At 42.8% G+C, this 21,922-nt stretch overlaps 1 protein-coding gene and 1 long non-coding RNA gene across 2 annotated transcripts in view; both read left to right on the forward strand.

Annotated features, from left to right (window-relative positions):
• Positions 1-21,922, forward strand: part of ADAT2 (adenosine deaminase tRNA specific 2) — a 49,096-nt gene that overhangs the window by 12,875 nt on the left and 14,299 nt on the right. The gene's annotated exons all lie outside the window — the stretch shown is intronic.
• On the forward strand, positions 1,424-11,125 carry LOC143844046 (uncharacterized). Its single transcript, XR_013233794.1, has 2 exons — positions 1,424-2,339; positions 5,575-11,125. It is a non-coding gene; the product is annotated as an uncharacterized LOC143844046 (long non-coding RNA).

Raw genomic sequence — 21,922 nt, forward strand, 5'->3', positions numbered from 1 at the left:
AAAAATGTTGAAAAGTACTGGACCCAGTATGGAGCTGTATGCGACACTACTGGTCACCTCCCTCCATTCTGATAAAATACCATTGACAACTACTCTTTGGGTGTGGTTTCTTGTTCCCATAAAATCCAGTCTGCAGTCCTCCAGAAGATCATGGGGAACTTTGTCAAAAGCTTTACTGAAATCCAGATAAACAACATGAGTTTCCACTATCTAGCAAGCCTGCCACTCCATCAAAGAAGGAAACCAGGTTGATCTGGCAGGACCTGTTGGAGACAAATCCATGCTGACTTTCCTGGATCAACAAATTGTCCTTTGGATGTTTGTAGATCATCCCCTTTAAAATCTGCTCTGTTATCTTCCTTGCAACAGAGATCTGTGTTCCTTTGTCAAGGGACAAATGGGAGCCTGAGTTGGGCCAGGCCTGGGATGGGCCCAGCCTGGTGATGACATCATGTGAAGCACAGTTTAAAATCTGCTACAGAAGAAGCCAAGGCAGCTCTGGGGGTTAGGCTAGCTGCTTAAAAATCAATATTGTTCTTATTTGGTCTACTGGACCACCCGAGATTTGGGATTACTGAAAAATCCCATATCCAAATGCCATATGAGTATTAGAATCCAGGATTTTTCAGAAATACAATTTTTTACCTGGTCCAATAGATCCAAATTGAAAAATATTTTTTTTGTTTGCACACCCCTAGTTTGAGTTTTTACACACTCCAGATAGAACAAGGCTGGAGTGATAGGGTCTCTGTACCAACTGCAGCTTCTGCACAGTTTTCAAGGGTAGTCCCATGTACAGCACACTGTAGTAATCTGCTCCAGATGTTACCATGGCATGTACCACAGTGGCAAGATCTTTTCTGTCCATGTACAGCCACAGTGGACTCACTAACCAAAGTTATTTGCAGTTTCACACACCCCTCCCCCATGAAAGCACAAGCTCCAGCTGTCATTGCATATTAGTGGCAATTTGTTTAAATATCTGGATTACCTCAGATAGAGGTTTTAGACAGAGGTTGAAAAGCATCATGGAAAAGATGGAACCGTTTGGAACCCTATAAACCAGAATCCAAGGGACAGAGCAGCAGTCCCCCAAGTACTACCTACTGAAACCTATTACTGAAGTCGAACTGGAACCGCAGCAAAACAGTGCAGCCAAGAACAGCAAGGCTTTCAGAAGCACATGCTAGGGTCCAAACTTCCAAGAATCCTTCCCGCATCCTCAGACTGCCCAAGCTGAAAAGTATCCCACACCTCTCAACAAATTGGCACCCTGGGACCAAACAATCCCATTGCTGTTAATGAAGAGTCCAAGTCAGAATGGATGTGAGAGACTTTATTCACAAATTGTGCTTAGTGTAATGATCATATTAGGCTGATGGGGGTTGGGGTTGGGGGGGGATCATCTGGGCATGGAATTCGGGTCACTGTGGGCGAGCAGGTAGTTGTGAATTTCTGCAGGGGGTTGGACTAGATTACCCTGGAGGTATCTTCCAACTCTATTATTCTATTATTCCTTCTGCACTGTAGCTCTAACTGGCTTCCTGTCTTTTCAGTTCACCAAAGGACTGCCCAAGCTCTTAGATCTCAGAAAGGGCACATAGGTGCAATTGTTTCAATTGCATTTCACATTCCAAAAGTCAAGCACAGCATCAACATACACATTGACTGTATCAGCAGGGAAATTCCCTAATGCTGACTAAAAACCTGTTGGATCAACCAGGCTGTGGGATTGGATCATATTAATTGATCCCTCCATCCCTGCAGAGTCTTGATAGCCCTGTAAGTTTATACCCTATGGATCCATGGAGAAAGAGCATAGCATCTTTCCCCATGCATACAAAACATAGCTCTATAAGAGCTACAGGAATATTCCCCAAAAGATTAATATTTGAGAGTCCACAGAACATTAGCTGTTACAGAGCCTCTAGGAAAAGAAGCTGTGCGATCCAAGAAGTCTCTAAGCTTATCTGTTTATGCTTAGAAGGCAAAAAAAATCTTTCTGTGAAACTCTGTGTTATGCATTTACATACATTATTTTGAGAATATGTAAATAAATATAATAGGCTTCTGCAATGAATTTATTTTTCCTCTCATACATTAAATCATACATTAAATAAAATAAAGGTAAGGAGTGGAAACATATGGATTGGGGCAGGCGTGAAACTTGATTAGACAAGTTCTTGGAATGCACAGAATAGTTTCCCTATGGATCCACAGTGTCCTTAAACTTTGTGATGCCTTTTCAATGCTTGAGGGTTGCTGTGTTAGTTAATATGAATAATGCTTTGCATGTACAGGAAACCATAGAGACCTCCTCTGGTTTATCATATGATTAGGTATCTGGGCCCCCTTCAAGGATCGCTGCCTTGTTGTGGCAAGGGGGCTTGCGTAGCTCAGTGAAGCTATGAGCTATGCCGTGCAGGGCCACCCAAGACGGACAGGTCATAGCTGAGAGCTCTGACAAAAGGTGATCCACTGGAGAAGGAAATGGCAAACCACTCCAGTATCTTTGCCATGAAAACTCTATGGATAGTTCCAATAGGCATAACGATATGACGCCGGAAGATGAGCCCCTCAGGTCGGAAGGTGTCCAATATGCTACTGGGGATGAGCAGACGGCTAGTACGAGTAGCGCCAGAATGAATGAAGCGACTGGGCCAAAGCCGAAAGGACGCTCAGTTGTGGAAGTAACTGGTGGCGAAAAGACAGTCCGATGCTGTAAAGATTTTTATTCCATAGGAACCTGGAACGTCAGATCCATGAATCAAGGCAAGCTGGACGTGGTTAAACAAGAAATGAGAAGACTGAACATCGACATTTTAGGAATCAGTGAACTAAAATGGACAGGAATGGGTGAATTTAATTCAGATGACCATCAGGTATACTACTGTGGACAAGAATCTCGCAGAAGAAATGGAGTAGCCTTCATAATCAATAAGAGAGTGGGAAAAGCAGTCTTGGGATACAATCCCCAAAATGACAGAATGATCTCAGTTCGAATCCAAGGCAAACCATTCAACATCACAGTGATCCAGGTCTATGCCCCAACCACTGCTGCTGAAGAGGATGAAGTTGATCAGTTCTATGAAGCCCTACAACACCTTATAGAAGCAACGCCAAAAAATGATGTGCTTATCATCATGGGGGATTGGAATGCTAAAGTAGGAAGCCAAAAGATAACTGGGATAACAGGCAAGTTTGGCCTTGGAGTACAAAATGAAGCAGGGCACAGGCTGGTAGAATTTTGTCAAGAGAATACAATGGTCATAGCAAACACTCTTTTCCAACAACCCAAGAGACGACTCTACACATGGACATCACCAGACGGTCAACACAGAAATCAGATTGACTATGTACTCTGCAGCCAAAGATGGAAAAGTTCTATACAGGCAATAAAAACAAGACCAGGAGCTGATTGTGGTTCAGATCATGAGCTTCTTGTTGCAAAATTTAGGCTTAAATTGAAGAAAGTAGGGAAAAGCACTAGGCCACTCAGGTACGAACTAAATCATATCCCCGACGAATATACAGTAGAGGTGACAAATAGATTTAAGGAATTAGATCTGATAGACAGAGTGCCTGAAGAACTATGGACGGAGGTTCGCGACATTGTACAAGAGGTAGCAACTAAAACCATCCCAAAGGAAAAGAAATGCAAGAAATCAAAATGGCTGTCTGAGGAAGCTTTACAAATAGCTAAGGAGAGAAGGGAAGTGAAAGGCAAGGGAGAAAGAGAAAGATACACCCAATTGAATGCAGAATTCCAGAGAAAAGCTAGAAGAGATAAGAATGCCTTCTTAAATGAACAGTGCAAACAAATAGAAGAAAACAATAGAATGGGGAGGACCAGAGATCTTTTCAAGAAAATTGGAGATATGAAGAGAACGTTTCATGCAAAGATGGGTATGATAAGGGACCAAAATGGTAGGGACCTCACAGAAGCAGAAGAGATTAAGCAAAGGTGGCAAAATTATACAGAAGAACTATACAAGAGCGAGCTTAACATCCCTGATGACCACAGTGGGGTAGTTACTGACCTGGAGCCAGACATCCTGGAATGTGAAGTCAAATGGGCCTTAGGAAGTCTGAGCAACAATAAAGCTAGTGGTGGTGACAGCATTCCAGTTGAACTATTCAAAATCTTAAAGGACGATGCAGTAAAAGTGCTACACTCAATATGCCAGCAAATTTGGAAAACTCAGCAATGGCCACAGGATTGGAAAAGGTCAGTTTACATTCCAATCCCAAAGAAGGGCAATGCCAAAGAATGTTCAAACTACCGCACCATTGCACTAATTTCTCATGCTAGCAAAGTTATGCTCAAAATCCTACAAGCTAGGCTCCAGCAATATGTGGACCGAGAACTTCCAGAAGTACAGGCAGGATTTCGAAGAGGTAGAGGAACTAGAGATCAAATTGCCAACATACGCTGGATCATGGAAAAAGCTAGGGAGTTCCAGAAGAACATCTACTTCTGCTTCATTGACTATGCTAAAGCCTTTGATTGTGTGGAGCACAACAAATTGTGGCAAGTTCTTAAAGAGATGGGAATACCAGAGCATCTTATTTGTCTCTTGAGAAATTTATATGCAGGTCAAGAAGCAACAGTGAGAACTGAACATGGAATCACGGATTGGTTCAAAATTGAGAAAGGAGTTCGGCAAGGCTGTATACTGTCGCCTTGCCTATTTAACTTGTATGCGGAGCACATCATGAGAAAGGCAGGATTAGAGGACTCACAAATCGGGATCAAGATTGCAGGGAGAAATATCAACAACCTCAGATATGCAGATGATACCACTCTAATGGCAGAAAGTGAAGAGGAACTAAAGAGCCTGTTGATGCGGGTGAAGGAGGAGAGTGCAAAAGTTGGCTTGAAACTCAACATCAAGAAAACAAAGATCATGGCAGCCGGCCCTCTCAATTCCTGGCAAATAGATGGGGAAGAAATGGAGATAGTGACAGATTTTATTTTCCTTGGCTCCAAGATCACTGCAGATGGGGACTGCAGCAAAGAAATTAAAAGACGCTTGCTCCTAGGGAGGAAAGCTATGGCAAATCTAGACAGCATCCTAAAAAGCAGAGACATCACCCTACCAACAAAAGTGCGTTTAGTCAAGGCTATGGTATTCCCAGTTGCAATGTATGGCTGCGAAAGTTGGACCATAAGGAAGGCCGAACGTCAAAGAATTGAGGCTTTTGAACTCTGGTGCTGGAGAAGACTCTTGCGAGTCCCTTGGACTGCAAGGCGAACAAACCGGTCAGTCCTAGAGGAGATCAGCCCTGACTGCTCTTTAGAAGGCCAGATCCTGAAGATGAAACTCAAATACTTTGGCCACCTCATGAGAAGGAAGGACTCCCTGGAGAAGAGCCTAATGCTGGGAGTGATCGAGGGCAAAAGAAGAAGGGGACGACAGAGAATGAGGTGGATGGATGGAGTCACTGAAGCAGTAGGTGCAAACTTAAAAGGACTCCAGGGAATGGTAGAGGACAGGAAGGCCTGGAGGATCATTGTCCATGGGGTCGCGATGGGTCGGACACGACTTCGCACATAACAACAACAACAACAAGGTATCTGGGACAGTCATCCATTTCCAGTTGCTCCAGAAAGGAACTAGCCTTGACTCTCTTAGCTGCTTTCAAGCCCCACTGTTATGTGCCATTGGGGTCAGTGAGTGGGAGGGCAGAAACCATGTGATGACCCTTTGCCCAAGGCCTCCCAAATCCTGGAGTCAGCCTTATGTATTTCAGAACCATAGCTTTCCATTTCATTTGACAGCTTTCAAAAGTGAGGGAAGTTGCTAATTATTGATTTAAGATGTAAGTATAAAACATGTATTTTATGATGCAGTAGGCCTTGTGGAACATCTGCTGTTCAAAGGAAAACTCAAGAATTCCATTTAGCAAATGTAAAAAATTCCAGGATGCAAGTCCTTGGGCACAGAACAAACCCCTTGATCCAGCTGTGTGCTTGGACATTTTTCATGGGTGTAGACACAGAGCCCCATTAGAAAAGCAGGGGTTGTGCCACTCATCTGTTTGTAGGGAAGAGGGGATGGGGGAAACTGTGTTTAGATCCCATTCCTCCTAATGATTGTTAGATACTATTGCTGAGGTTTAAAACCATAAACCTACAGAGCAGCCCCAGCAACTAGATTAAGGGGATGGGGGGAATGATCTGCAATACCCTAATCTCATCAGAGATGCTTATGGAAGCTTGCTTCAGAGACAGCTATTTATTTAACTTCTCAGGAAGCACCAAGGCCTTCTTCACATGCTGTCTTGGCAAGGCTTCCTTGGCTGCAAACTTTGGTGGAAAGCCATAGCAAAAACAAACAGTAATGTTGGAAGACAGCGGGGTGTACTGGACTGAATTATACATTTGAATGTGGAAGGCCTAGATTCAAGTCCCAGTTCTAATGTTTACTGGCTAGATTCTTAGCACCCTCACTAGTGTAATTTACTTTTTTAAGTTGTTTAACTGTATAAATGAGGTAAACATTGTAAAACATTATTATGAGATGTACTGCAGAATTTTTTTTTTAGAGATCTGAGGTTGCCTAGACAAGGTTTTTAATCCAAGAAAATATGAACCTTTCATTTGAGAGAAAATATCTATTTTGTGTTTCCATAGAGATGCTGAATGTTTTTCAGTGCTTTGCTTCTTTCTCCCTCACTCTTTAGAATGTGTGATTAAAAATATATGAGAGCAAATATTGGCTTGCAACTTTGCAAAATTGACTTCTGGAAGCCCTACAGTTTAACCTTCCTTTTTTTTGGCCAAAGCGGCACTGTTATGTTAGCCTGGAAGGACATATTTGCTTCATTGCTTTCTGGCACAACAGCATCTTAATGAAATAAGCCAAGATAGAAGAATTCAGCGTCTTCTTCTCTTAAAATATGTGTCACAGAGATGATGGATTTTGATAAAATAACTGCTCCACTTGTACCCTGCTTTCATAACCAAGTGGGGTCCCCTTGACATTCTATTATATCACTGGCTTTTGTAGGGTTTTTATAGGGTGTCTGCTGTTGAACAGTAGCAAGCAGCTAGGCCTTGATCTTGAATCATGCAGATCAAGTCACTCAGTGGTTGCTGCCAGGCCCTGGAAACCCCCAGAATTATAACTGACCTCCAGACAACAGAGAGCTGTCTCCCTGGACAAAATGGCCATCTTGGAGGGTGTACTCTGTGGCAAAATATCTGGCTGAGGCCCCTGTCCAAACCCAATCTTGCCCACCCCAAAATCTCGAGCTATTTTCCAACCAGGAGCTGGCAACACTAGCTCAGGCCTGGTGCCAATGTGTCCCCCCTCAAAGACCCAAAATAAGCCTGGAAAGGATGTGACCTGCTTCCCCTGCTGTTTTCCTCACAGAAACCCAGCCTAGAATACTTTGGTTGCTTCTTAACTGCCACTGAGGAAATTCATTGTTCAAAGCTACAGGCCCTCCTTTTATCACGTAAGGAGTTTTAAAACCTGCATTTTTTCCCAATTTCACATTTTCCTGCAAACCTGAGGTCCTTTTAAGGTTTGTACAAAGGTTTGTTTGTTCACAGCTCCAATTAATGGATGACTTCACTATTAGCATACAGACAGGTGCACACAAGGCCCACAATACTCATGGGGGGATTCCTTTTTCCAACTTTCTTGCTGGGCCCATGCCCAGTGTGACTCCTTGAAATTTGTCTCTTCCACCAGCAGGTCCAACGTAGTAGTACAATTTATTTGTATAAAGCCATAGGCCTTTACAAAATATAAGAGACAAGTTAATAAGCAATACAATAGAATAAAACTGTATAAAAACATAAAATTTAAAACCATATAACTATTAAACAGCATGCACAAATACAGAGATGCAGGAGTGTTAAGAGCCTGCCTTAATGATGACAGCATTGACCCTTATTTTCTTTGTAGCCATAGTAAATATTGAGCTTTTATATGTAACACTGTCAACACCGTCAGATAGGAGATAGATTATCCTTTCAGCAACAGAGTGAAGGTTAGAGCCATGTAAGATCTCATTGAGGAATTTGGCCCTGGGTTGAGTGTAAAGTGAAGTCAAATATGTAATGGGATATATCCTCTCGAACTTGTGCACCACAAATACAAAAATGCTGATTTTTTTTTGGGCATACAGCTATAATGGACAGCTGATACCTCTATGGGCATCGTTTTGAAACGAACTGATGTGAAAGCTGCTCTAAGATTATAGTTAGGAATCTTAATTAGATATGCTGACTTAGTTTGCAAAATTTGTGATCTGTCTATCTGGACATCACTTTTGAAGATCCAGTCTCTAAGTTGGGAGTTATTAACTAAGGGATTTAAGAGGTCATTGGGGATGGAGTACTGTGCAAGAAGGCTATTAAAAAGGCTATGACATGCATGATCCTTAGATAACATTATATTATCTAAGGACCCAGTACAGCTTGATGTCTAAATTTATTTGAGTTGGCTAACCCATAGTTTTCCCACAATTTTAGAATTGCAAAGTGTACATGGGCACTAAAAGAAGGCAGACCAGTTTCTGCCCTTAGAATAGCAGGAGTTTTCCTAGGTAAATCCTAGGCTACGATTTGCCTCAAGAATATATTTTGAACGGTTTCTAGCCTAGATATGATGTTTTCCTTCCATCCCCAGACCTCTATTCCATACAATAGATGAGGCATGACCTTGCACTTGTATAATTTAAGGATTAGATCAATGAGGAAGCCACCTTTTATATAATAAAACTTCAGAATAGCATCCACTGAGCTTGTTGCAGAGGCTCTGACAGTGGCCAGATGGTTGCCAATTCAAGTTTTCATTAAATGTGATACCCAGTATTTAAATGAATTGCACTGACTGGTAGAATTACCAAGTATGCTCCAAGAAATTTTTTTTAGCACTTTTTCTAAAGATTATTACTTTTGTCTTGTTGTAGTTTCTTTTAAGAGCTTCGTCTTTACAATAGGCACCAAGTTGTTGCAATAGTCTTTGCATCCCAATCTTTGTGAGGGAAATTAGGGCCATGTCATCTGCATAAAGTAAAATTTATGTATTTTTTATTTCTAAGTGTAGGAGAAATTGTGGACTAAAGAGTTTTTCTACAATGTTGTTTATGTACAAATTAAACAACAGGGGAACCAACAAACATCCCTGCTTGATGCCCTTGCACAATGGTATTTCATTAGTTAAGGAGCCCATCATGGCTACTAAAAACACCAGATATAAGAATAAGGGGTTGCCTCTGAGAGATAAGCACCCTCACCCTTGAAATGGGAGAATCTCCAAAGGGGTTAAAAGAGACAGAGGTTTGTCCACTGTTGAAAATAACATCTCTGGACTCGTGAGAGCCCGACAGCTACTGACTCATTTTACACCTAGTGTTCTTGGGAAAAAATTGTTGAAAGGGCTGTTGTGGACCAAATATCAGCATTCCTGGAAGATGTTTCAGCCCTAGACCGATTCCAGTCAGGTTTCTGGACTGGCCATGGGAAACAGCACTAGTTGCCCTGACGGACGACTTCTGTCACCAGTTGGACCAAGGTGGGTTGGCGCTGCTTGTATTATTCAACCTTTCAGCAGCGTTCAACATAGTTGATCATGAGCTTCTAGCTCACCACTTCACCATTGCTGGAGTTTAGGGGCAGCCCTTCAATGGCTGATCTACTTTCTCCAAGGTTGCAGACAGAGGGTAGCAATAGGAGAGAGATCTTTAAGCCGATGCCAACTTACATGCGGAGTCCCATAAGGAGTGGTCCTCTCTCCAATCCAGTTTAACATCTTCATGTGCCCTCTTGCCCTACTGGTACGGAAGTTTGGGCTGGGTTGTCATCAATATGTGGATGACACCCAGCTCTTTCTCCTTATGGCTGACCACCCTGATTCTCCCCCAGAAACAGCCAGTTGCCTGGAAACAGTGATGAGGTAGCTCAAACAGAGTTGTCTGAAGCTCAATCCTTCAAAGACAGAGATTCTGTGCTGGACAGGAAGGGTCCAAGTGAGGAAGCACGTTTGCCCAAGCTGGATGGAGTGCAGTTATCAGTGGCTTGCTCCACCAGGAACTGGGCATGATCCTGGATGCTTTCCTCTCATTGGAGGCCCAGGTCACAAAAGTAGCATGGCTGGCTTTCTACCACCTTCACCAAGCCAAACTACTAGCGCCTCAGTTGGCTCTAGAACACCTATCCATAGTAATCCATGCGAAGGTCACCTCTAGGCTAGACTTCTGCAACTCACTCTATGCAGGCCTACCCTTAACTGTGATCCAGAAACTACAGCTGATCCAGAACACAGAGGCCAGGGTCCTCACAGCAACACCATGGAGGTCCCACATTTCGCCCATTCTCCAACAATTGCACTGGTTACCAGTCAAATTCTGAATCAGGCTTAAGGTTCTGGTAATTACCTTCAAGGCCATATGCAGTCTGCGCCCAGTATACCTGAGGAATCACCTCTTTGCCTATGCCCCTCAAAGAGCTCCGCACTCCACCACCTCCAATCAGCCGGCAATCCCTGGCCCCCATAAAGTCTGCTTGTCCTCAACCAGGGCCTGAGCCTTCTCTGTCGTGGCCCCCACCTAGTGGGGTCCTAATGGAACTACAACAGTTCCACAGGGCCTGCAAAATGCCACCAGGCATTTGATTGAGGTTGACTGAAGCTAAACAGCCTTGAGTAGGCCTCTGAACCTCCCTCCTTTGAATCTATACAACTGAACTAACCAACAAAGGTTCTGTTAGATCATTTGCTTTGTTACAATGTTAACTTCTTTGTTTATTGTTATTGTTATTGTTATTACTGTTGCCTTTCATTCATTATAATCACTGAATTGGATATATTGTTCTTGTTTACATTTCATGTGAATTGCCCTGAGCCTTAGGGGAAAGTGATACATAAATGTAATAAATAAATAAATTGCTGAAGCATCTGTCAATGGTACTAAGGCTCTTTCTAAATACAGCTTGATGTGAATACAAAATATGATTTTCATCTACCCATTCCTCCATACCCCTTAATCAGTAAGTACTTGCTGTAAATTTTTGCTGCTGTATCCAGCAGACTAATAGGCCTGTAGTTATTAGAAGCTGATTTGTCCCCTTTTTAATAAATGGGCACAAAAGTGCTAAGTTTCTACCTGGGGGGAATTTGTCCTGTGTTGTTAATTTGTGAGAAAGTTTTTAACAGATGCTAATGAGGAGATTAGGCCATTGATCTTGATCTCTGAAACTATGGGCCAAACTGGAAGGGCTGCTAGGTCAGAAAGGATATATTGTAAATGTGGCATGGCTTTTGGGGGTAAGGCTAGACGGGCTCCAAAGATTTGCTAAAGTGCAAGCCTCAATTTTTAACTGATATTTGAGCCACCATTTGACAGGATCAGGTGTTTCAACTGTTTGAGACTAATACCAAAAAGCATGTGTCATTTTTCCCCCAGAAACTGCCAGATCTAATTCTTTCCATAAGAATTTAGCATAGTCAAGGATTTTTTGTTTAATTAATTTTTTGTATTGCAATCTTAAATACAAAAATTGGTGCGTTGAGAGCCAGTTTGGTGTAGTGGTTAGGAGTGCGGACTTCTAATTTGGCATGCCAGGTTCGATTCTGCGCTCCCCCACATGCAACCAGCTGGGTGACCTTGGGCTCGCCACGGCACTGATAAAACTGTTCTGACCGAGCAGTGATATCAGCGCTCTCTCAGCCTCACCCACCCCACAGGGTGTCTGTTGTGGGGAGAGGAACGGGAAGGTGACTGTAAGCCGCTTTGAGCCTCCTTCAGGTAGGGAAAAGCGGCATATAAGAACCAACTCTTCTTCTTCTTCATTATTATTACTCCTTTTTATTATGTGGGTTATTTCTTTTTTAGGAGTTTTACACTCTGGGTCGAACCAACCATTATTTGTATAGGATGTAGGTTTGATTGGTCTACTATTAACAAGAAATAGTTTTAGTAGTAATGGCTTCCCAGATTTGGACAGCATCATTACCTGACTGAAAGATAACATGCCTCAAGGATTCCATTTCTGGGTTTGCAAAGAATTGAGAGAATTTGGATTGTAGATGATCAGACCATTTGAGACTCATAGAACCTGGTATTGTATCATCTGCTAGGTCAGGAACTGGTTTCAAGAAGTTATCGCTGGCAGTTTTAAGTGTTAATCTCAGTGGGCAGTGGTCATTTAGCGAGCTATCGACAACCTCAAATTTAGCAACTAAGTTACTTAGTAACTAAGTTCAGAGAGCCAGTTTGTTGTAGTGGTTAGGAGTGTGGACTTCTAATCTGGCATGCCGGGTTTGATTCTGCACTCCCCCACATGCAGCCAGCTGGGTGACCTTGGGCTCGCCACGGCACTGATAAAGCTGTTCTAACCGAGCAGTGATATCAGGGCTCTCTCAGCCTCACCCACCTCACAGGGTGTCTGTTGTGGGGAGAGGAAAAGGAAGGCGACTGTAAGCCACTTTGAGCCTCCTTCGGGTAGGGAAAAGCAGCATATAAGAACCAACTCTTCTTCTCAATCAGATGTGATCAATTGTGCTAGCTCGATGCTAGGTATAGTAGGTAGGTATAAGTATCTCCTGTATAGTAGGTAGGTATAAGTAAAGGTAAAGGTATCCCCTGTGCAAGCACTGGGTCATGCCTGACCCATGGGGTGACGTCCTCTAGCGTTTTCATGGCAAACTCAATATGGGGTGGTTTGCCATTCCCTTCCCCAGTCATTACCGTTTACCCCCCAGCAAGCTGGGTACTCATTTCACCGACCTTGGAAGGATGGAAGGCTGAGTCAACCTTGAGCCGGCTGCTGGGATTGAACTCCCAGCCTCATGGGAAGACAGCTTCAGACAGCATTTCTGCTGCCTTACCACCCTGCGCCACAAGAGGCTCTAAGGTATAAGTATCTCCTGTTATATCCAAGCTGGTATCATACAATACATATAAATTGGCCAAAGAGAACAGTTTTTACAAGTTTAAGGCCAAATTTGTTGACAACCTTGTCCTTTGAAAAATGATCCAGGAGATAAGCATTGGTGACTATTTGAGTACTTTTATTACCTGTTACGTCAACTGCTCCAGAGCCTATTCTAGCATTTAAATTACAACCTATTATAAGAGTTTGGATAGTAAAGAAGCAAGGATTATATGGTATAAACCAGGAAGTCTCAGAGATCTCCTTGACTCTTGCTACTATTAGGTATATATAGATAGATAGATAGATAGATAGATAGATAGATAGATAGATAGATAGATAGATAGATATAGATATATATATAGATAGATATAGATATAGATATAGATATAGATATATAGATATAGATATATAGATATAGATATAGATATATAGATATAGATATAGATAGATATATATAGATATATATAGATATATATATATAGATAGATATAGATATAGATAGATATAGATAGATATATATATATAGATAGATAGATAGATATAGATATAGATATAGATATAGATAGATATATAGACACTATATAGATACTAATTAATAAAACAGTCCAAAGCATGGTATACCATAATTTTTATTTTATTTATTTATATTTATTTATATATATATATATACTGCCCTCCCCCGAAGGCTCGGGGCGGTTTACAAGGAACAGGAAACAGATACATATAACATGAGGGACACGTGTGACAACAGCAACAGTACAACAACAATAACCCCAACATGATAACAGTAATAACATGAAATGCAAAGGAGTCTCAGCTCAACTCCCACCGGGACCCAGTGCGCCAGGCAGACTAGTGGCGGTTATAATAGCAGTGTGTGTGGGGGGGCTGAGGGCCAATTGGAAGCGATGGTCCGGGTCAACCTCAACCAAATGCCTGGTGGAGGAGCTCCCTTTTGCAGGCCCCGCGGAACTGTTTAGGTTCCGTCAGGGCCCTGATCTCCTCTGGGAGCTCGTTCCACCAGGTGGGGGCCAGAATGGAGAAAGTTCTAGCCCTGATTGAGGTTAAGCGGGCTTCCTTGGGGCCAGGGACCACCAGGAGGTTGGAGGTAGTAGAGTGCAAGGCTCTTTGAGGGGTGTAGGCGGAGAGGTGATCCCTCAGCTATACTGGATATAATGCAGGTATAATGCAGAAAGTGGATTACAAGGGTAGATGACAACACAATTAAAGCCAGGTAAAGACTGTAGTAAAGACTGTAGTAAACTGCAATCCTATTTCCTTATAAAAACATCCTCCTGATATGTTCCATTATGCTACAGTTTTAATTCCTTTATAATAGTGCCCTCTAGAACATTTCTGTTTTATGCAGGAGGCATAAAGTATTATTAAAGTACTGTTTCATAATAGTTGGCATTTGGAATAATAGTGTTTCAACACGGTTGTGATCATAGCATCTCCTGCATTTCCATAGTCAGGGCACAGGAATAAACAGTCTGCATTCAGAACAAAAACCCAAACTGTCATCTGTCCCAAGAGTAAGGTTTTGTTTGTATCTTAGGGGAAGAACACACCTCTTAAATCTTATCAGGAAAACGTCTGCAGGCCCAATTGTCTGTTCTTTTAAAGTAAAGACGATAATAAGAATTCTGTTTATTTTCAGCTGCTACAAATACTTCCCCTGCGAGGTCTAAAATCCTATTAAAAAAGGAGACATATTGCCATTTTATATGTTGCTTCCTCTCCACATGGGCAACCACTGAAAAAGTGCTGCTGTTATTTCCGAAGGAATGAAATCTCTGTTACTCTGAACATGTGTTAAGTATCTTTCAGATGCTGAACTTTTTAGCATTTGTGAGAAGTGATTTCACAATGAAGGTTCTTACTGCAACTCCAGAAGTCTCATATGACTTGTGAATGACAGCTCCCTCGCAATAGGAGTTTGCAAGTGCAAATCTGGCTGACTGGTATTCCACTTTCACATAGCCTTTAGAACAGTGTGGGGTTTTCTTCAGTTTCTTGGTTTCATTCTCACCTATCAGAGATATAGTAGAAATAATTCCAAGAAGACTACAGAAGTCATAGAATCATAGAATCATAGAGTTGGAAGGGGCCATACAGGCCATCTAGTCCAAACCCGTGCTCAATGCAGGATTAGCCCTAAGCATCCTAAAGCATCCAAGAAAAGTGTGTATCCAACCTTTGCTTGAAGACTGCCAGTGAGGGGGAGCTCACCACCTCCTTAGGCAGCCTATTCCACTGCTGAACTACTCTGACTGTGAAAATTTTTTTCCTGATATCTAGCCTATATCGTTGTACTTGTAGTTTAAGCCCATTACTCCGTGTCCTCTCCTTTGCAGCCAACGAAAACAGCATCCTGCCCTCCTCCAAGTGACAACCTTTCAAATACTTAAAGAGGGCTATCATGTCCCCTCTCAACCTCCTTTTCTCCAGGCTGAACATTCCCAAGTCCCTCAACCTATCTTCATAGGGCTTGGTCCCTTGGCCCCAGATCATTTTCGTCGCTCTCCTCTGTACCCTTTCAATTTTATCTACGTCCTTCTTGAAGTGAGGCCTCCAGAACTGCACACAGTACTCCAGGTGTGGTCTGACCAGTGCCGTATACAATGGGACTATGACATCTTGTGATTTTGATGTGATGCCCCTGTTGATACAGCCCAAAATGGCATTTGCCTTTTTTACCGCTGCATCACACTGCCTGCTCATGTTTAGTTTACAATCCACAAATACCCCCAAGGTCTCGTTCACACACAGTGTTACCTAGAAGCGTATCCCCCATCCAGTAGGCATACTTTAAGTTTTTCTGACTCAGATGCAGAACTTTACATTTATCTTTATTAAATTGCATCTTGTTCTCATTTGCCCATTTTTCCATTGTGTTCAGATCTCGTTGAACTCTGTCTCTATCTTCCGGAGTATTTGCCAGTCCTCCCAATTTGGTGTCATCTGCAAACTTGATGAGTAGTCCCTCCACCCCCTCATCTAGATCATTGATAAATATGTTAAAAAGTACCGGGCCGAGCACCGAGACCTGAGGTACCCCGCTACTCACCTCCCTCCAGTCTGATGAAACACCATTGACAACAACTCTTTGAATGCGGTTCTCTAACCAATTTCCTATCTACCTAACTATCGGAAAATCCAGATTGCAGTCCTTCAATTTATCCATCAGAACATCATGGGGAACCTTATCAAAAGCTTTACTAAAATCAAGTCAAAGGGGCTTTACGCACCGGGATCTTTGTAGCAAATTGGTCACTGAATGAAAAATCGCCATTTAAAATAGTGGAATTCGTCGTTATGCATACCTGCCTTTGTAGTGGAATCCAGTTGCGTTTTGTAGCGTTTCCCACAGGCTTCCGGTCTCGGCAGAAATCGCTAGAAAGGAAGCGCTATTGCCAAGCTCGTCCCGCCCCTGGCCGTCAAGCAGCCAATGGGCAGCCGTTAGCATGCTCCCAAACAGCCCCTTTCCCTTTAAGAAAGGTTTTTTTTTAAAAAAAAACAGACCCATTGCAACGAATCTGTGTTAATTCGTTGCAACGGAGAGACCCATCCAGCTGCCTAGTGTGTTTGAGCTGTCGTTTGATCGTTGCCACGCTCCCTCCGAGTGAAAAAAAAAAATCCCCCCCCCTCACGGGCCCGATTTTCGGCTGAATGAATGTGTAAAAAATAAAGGGAAAATACATCAGCAAACGGGCTTCTCTGTGTTTGTGCTTTAGTGACTCTGGGGAGGGACTGAAGCCGGGGATGCCTCTAAACTGAAAGAGGCTCGCTGGTGCGTTTATCCCCGCTCGCTCGGAGAAAAAAAAAATGGCGATCGCTTTGCCGGAAGATCAGAGAAGAGAGCCAGGGGGAGGGACTTTGTAGAAACCGCAACAATGTTAACGCACAGGTCTTTTTCGCTAGTGTTGCAGATTGGTTGCAGGAGTGTATCGCTTTCCGGAGGGTGAATCCACTTTTGGGGATTTCCCTGAAAGCGCTACAAGGAAGCGCTTTTTGCAGATTGGTTTCAGGTGTGTGGCAGATTGTCGACGATGTTGTGTATAACAGCAAATCCGTAGCGTTTTCAATTGGCAACCATTGTGCTATTTTGAAGGCGTGCAAAAAGCCCCAAAGTCAAAGTGAATGGAAAAAATCAGGTAGGATAGTCACTGAGTAGTACTAGTTTCCATCTGGAACTGGACATTTTAACATCGCAGGTGCCATTGGACTCGATTTCCCCCTCGCTACCAACATAGCTACCCACCTGAATCTATCAGCAGAAGTAGTTTTTCGTGGCACAGAAGGAAGCATGATCAGCTGTCAAGGCCTGCTGAACAAGGGATTAATAAAAAGTTGGTAGACCTATTGAACATGTGCATGTTTGAATCCATGTGTTAGTTAAGATCATACTGCTAGACTGCACCAGCTTTATCAAGAATTTGACTATCCATGAAAGACTGAATCTGGCCCCTTGCCTTACTGCATGTGAAACAGGGGATCCATAAGAATTCAGGCTCAGACTATAGTAGCACACACTATTGAAACCAGCTGATTTACATTTGCACAGCTTTGCAAAGGGTTATATTTTAAGACTACACAATGCTGATCACCTTTGCCAATTTGTTAACAATCAGCAGATAAGAATATATGTCTGTCTATCCTCTGGTCCAGGCAGATTCCTGCCTCTCTTGACTGTAAGATAATGATAACAGAAGTTTTTAAGTTCTATAAAAATGCAACACTACTGTTATTTAGCCTTCTCTGAGAGTAAATCCTGTGAAGCTGAGTGGGATTCTAGCATAAAAAATGAAAAAAACAGACCTGTGGAAATTACAACAGAAACTCCCAAATGGTTTGTGTAAGAACAAGGAGAGGAAGACAACTACTCTTTGCTGACAATATTTTCAAATATAAGGCCAAATTTTAATATAAGGCACCCATGACTGTGTAGAGTCAACTGTGTAAAGTTATATTTTGATTTTTAGGCTGCCCCCCTGCACGCAGGCTCAATATGAATTGAATTAATGTAAATCAATTAAGGTAAAAATTACTACAGTAGGGAATTTGTGGCTCATATTTTTGAGCTCTGTTCTCCTGAGGAATTAATTTATAATTTGATTATTGTAGTGACTACCACCACAACATTTTACTCACCATCTTTCTGACATTATGAAACCCAGCTAATTACAGAACATTTCCCTCTTTTCATGTTTTGCTTGAATGCAGGATGGGTTTTTTGGGGGGAGGGGATATAAGGGATCATGCCACTTACTGATCAGTCATCCTCCTACATCCTGGAAACATTCTCCTTTGCTAAGTGATAAGGATTCTAAGTTCATTCTGGTGGCAATAGCAAAATCTGTTTCAGTCCCTTTAACCCTTGTGCCCAGCAAATGCAGAATAAGAATCATCTGTTGCTTAAGGTCTGTTAATCACTGAGCTTTTAAGAGAATAAAAGGAAATAGCATTTACCTTCTTCTTTACAAGTAGTTCAGCAATATAGAAATTAAGAGGGAAATAAAAATGGTTTATAAAATCCTATCAGAGGGTCATCTTCACCTAGAACTTGAGGAGTTTATAGTTTTTTTTGTTTCTTCCTCTGCCATGGACTCTGATTTCCTGACGAATTACAGATATTATAAGTTTGTCTAAAAAGTCTAGAATCTGGTATGATTGCTGAAATGTTTTTTTAAAAGATATATTATTAAATTCAGGAAAGACAGCCCTGAGGAAGTCCAGGCTCCAGATGACCATGCAAAAGATATGTTTTAAAGCTTTCAGGACCTGGGTCACCAGAAACATCCTAACCAGTTTCTGGTACTCATTATGTTGTTTTCGTTATCAGGAAATAATGTAGCAGTTCTTTTTGTTAGTAGTGTAGAAAATAGTCTGAAAATAACATTTAGATCCACAGGTCATCTATTGTACTTCATAGGCTTGTGATGGGCAGCTGAATCTAGTAAAAAAAAAAAAAAGCCCCTCCCCCTTATTTGGAAATGGTTTCTATGTTGAACGCTGTAAATGACTGACAAAGTTTGCTGGGAAGGAATCAGGGTGTGTGCTCCCTGTATCTATTGATCCTCATGGAATTCTTGATTGCTTTTATAGCCTCACAGAGATGAGATGGTCAAGATGTCAGGAGCATCAGATCTTGGTGATCTTTATTTTATTACCTTTATTTGTTTTATTTAGATGTAAATGCCCTTCTTTCTGCCCAGTGGAGACCCAGAACATCTTGCAATGTCCATCTTTCTCCTTCCAGCATTAGTTGTTTTGACAGCTGTGGCTTTTCCTTGAGAAACACGAATTAACCAATTATCCATGCTCTGATCATCTCTATTAAAGTTTGTGAACAATAAACAATGCACTTCGAATCTGCTTTCAATGTACTTCGCAACTGGATTTTACTGCGTTAAAAAGCAACATCCACTTGCAAACAGTCGCTGAAGTTGACTGAAACTGTGTTATTCAGGATGTGTGTCCAGTTCAGAAGCTTTAACTGGCACAAAAGAGAATGACAAAGTTGATACTTGTGTTATCTACTGGCCAGTATTTAAAGAATTATACTGCCTTCCTGTTTATTTGTGGACACCATTTGAAGGGCTGGTTATTACTTTTAAAGCCTTAATTGGGATCATGGTGTTTAAAGGACTGTATCTTTCCAAATGAATATGCCCAACAGTTCTGTAGAGGTCCTGCTTATTGCACTCCTATCTTTAGAGGAGCTGTGTCTTTGTTATGGTGGCACTTCAGTCACCTCTGGAACTCTACCCCCATAGCCCTTACCTGCAACCTGATCTAGCTAGTTTAGGTATCATGTGAAGACTTTCTTTTTACTTAGATCAGCCTATCTCAATTTTTTTTTTGCCACTGAAAAATGCCTGAAACATTCTTCAGACTTTGAAACCCCCCTGGAAGAGATATAACCCAGATACTCCCACTGGATGTGACATCATGCTCTGTTGCCCTCCACCCCACAAAACCACAAACAGCCTACTCTGTGGAACCAGAAACAGGGCTGGGGCAGGCTTCCATCACCCTCAACCCATTACTAGGCTGCTCTCTCTGGGGTGCTCTTCCTGGCTGGCTGATTGCTTGCCTGTCTGCCCTGTTCACCAAGCTCCAGGCGGCTCTCACACATGCCTCAACTGGCTTCTGCAGTGACAAGGCTCAGCTATGCTGGCTTATGAGGGGCAGCCATGAGCCAGCACTCTATTTCCCTTGTCTTGCCTGGGGGTGGTCAGCTCTGGCCTAGAGGGAAAAGCAGAAATCAGACTGTGGGGACAGGGGTCTGGGCCACCTTTCTCATGCATTTCAGGGATATTCCTCCATTTCCAGGGCAAAAGCCACAGCAATGCTTCCCCATCCACCCACAAGTGTGCTGCAACCAAGATTTTCTTTCCTCCCATGAAATGAATGAAAAAACTAGGGCCAGCAGACGTCAGCAGGGCTCATGGCAAACAACTTCCCACCCCACACATGGCTCTTAATTAAAAAACAGTGTGGCTGCATTGTATGTTCTCATTGGTCTTTGGTATAGAACCACAACAGTTTTGCCAGCATTAAAGCAGGAGGGTAAAAGCAAAATATATGGATAGAGGATGCAGGGGAAAGTGAAGTACTCTCCCCATGTCCTTGCTTGTTCCTTGGGTTCAAATGAGCCCAGCTAGCTAGCACCAAGCAATTAGGCCTGGCAGCTGGCACTGCACAATGCAACAGAGTTTTCATGGCGAGAGCTAACAGAGGATGGAAGGAGGGACAGCAGAAGTCAAAACAGATAAAGAGAGAGTGGTGGTGGATAGGCGCCTTCCAATTGGGCCCTCACCAGGACAGACCAGAGTTTCATCCAGTCAGCCCAGCCAGGGACAATCTGGAGACATGGCTTCCAGTCTGCCCATGACCACCGCAGGGAGAGGAGGTCAGTAGGGCTGCCAAGGGGGTGGATAGGAAGGAGAGAAAGAAATAAGAAAAGGGGAGAGACTATATGCTGTAAATTGGATCTTGGTAGAGCCAGTTTGGTGTAGTGGTTAGGAGTGTGGACTTCTAATCTGGCATGCCGGGTTCGATTCTGCGCTCCCCCACATGCAGCCAGCTGGGTGACCTTGGGCTCGCCACGGCACTGATGAATCTGTTCATACCAAGCAGTGATATCAGGGCTCTCTCAGCCTCACCCACCCCATAGGGTGTCTGTTGTGGGGAGAGGAATGGGAAGGCGACTGTAAGCAGCTTTGAGCCTCCTTCAGGTAGGGAAAAGCGGCATATAAGAACCCACTCTTCTTCTTCTTCTTCTAGAATCTGCTGTTCCTGATCTGCAGCCAAATGTCCCTGCTGAGCAGATGACAAGGGCCTTGCAGTTTACAATTAACAGTCCTTCAGGGTTGGCCTGTTCCAAATACCTTGCTGATTGCATTCCAACAATTCCCCTTCTCAAGCAGCAGTCATGTGGACTTCAGAGCAGCATCTGAAAAACATAAAATTCATCATAAAACAGGTGTCAACAGTTTCATCATATATTTACTGAAACTTCACACTATGACTAAACTGAGCTTTCAGATCCTTTGCACTATTCTTGCTAGCACAGCTAATTAGCACAAAGTTTTCATCAGTTAGCACAAACTGAGACTGTCCCTCTTCGTTCTCCTTCACCAACAGATTTGGACCAGTCTCATCTTGGGAAAAGCCTCATCATGGAAAATAAGAGATACACCATAACTCCAAGAAGGAACTTTTAATTTTCTAATAGAATACTACTAATAAATAATATATGTCTCTCTTAATAAAACAGTAAGGGGTGTTGGGGTGCGCTGAGTCCGGGATCAAAACTCCTGGATTGGCCCCTTGGCCCCGGACTGACAAGCGGAGGGGCCAATCGGAAGGCGCAAAGCGCCTTCCAATTGGGCCCTCACTAGGACAGACCCGAGTTTCATCCAGTCAGCCCATCCAGGGACAATCTGGAGACATGGCTGCCAGTCTGCCCATGACCACCGCAGGGAGAGGAGGTCAGTAGGGCTGCCAAGGGGGTTGAGAACA

This window comes from Paroedura picta, chromosome 1 (genome assembly GCF_049243985.1).
Source record: "Paroedura picta isolate Pp20150507F chromosome 1, Ppicta_v3.0, whole genome shotgun sequence".
Taxonomy (NCBI): Eukaryota; Metazoa; Chordata; class Lepidosauria; order Squamata; family Gekkonidae; genus Paroedura; species Paroedura picta.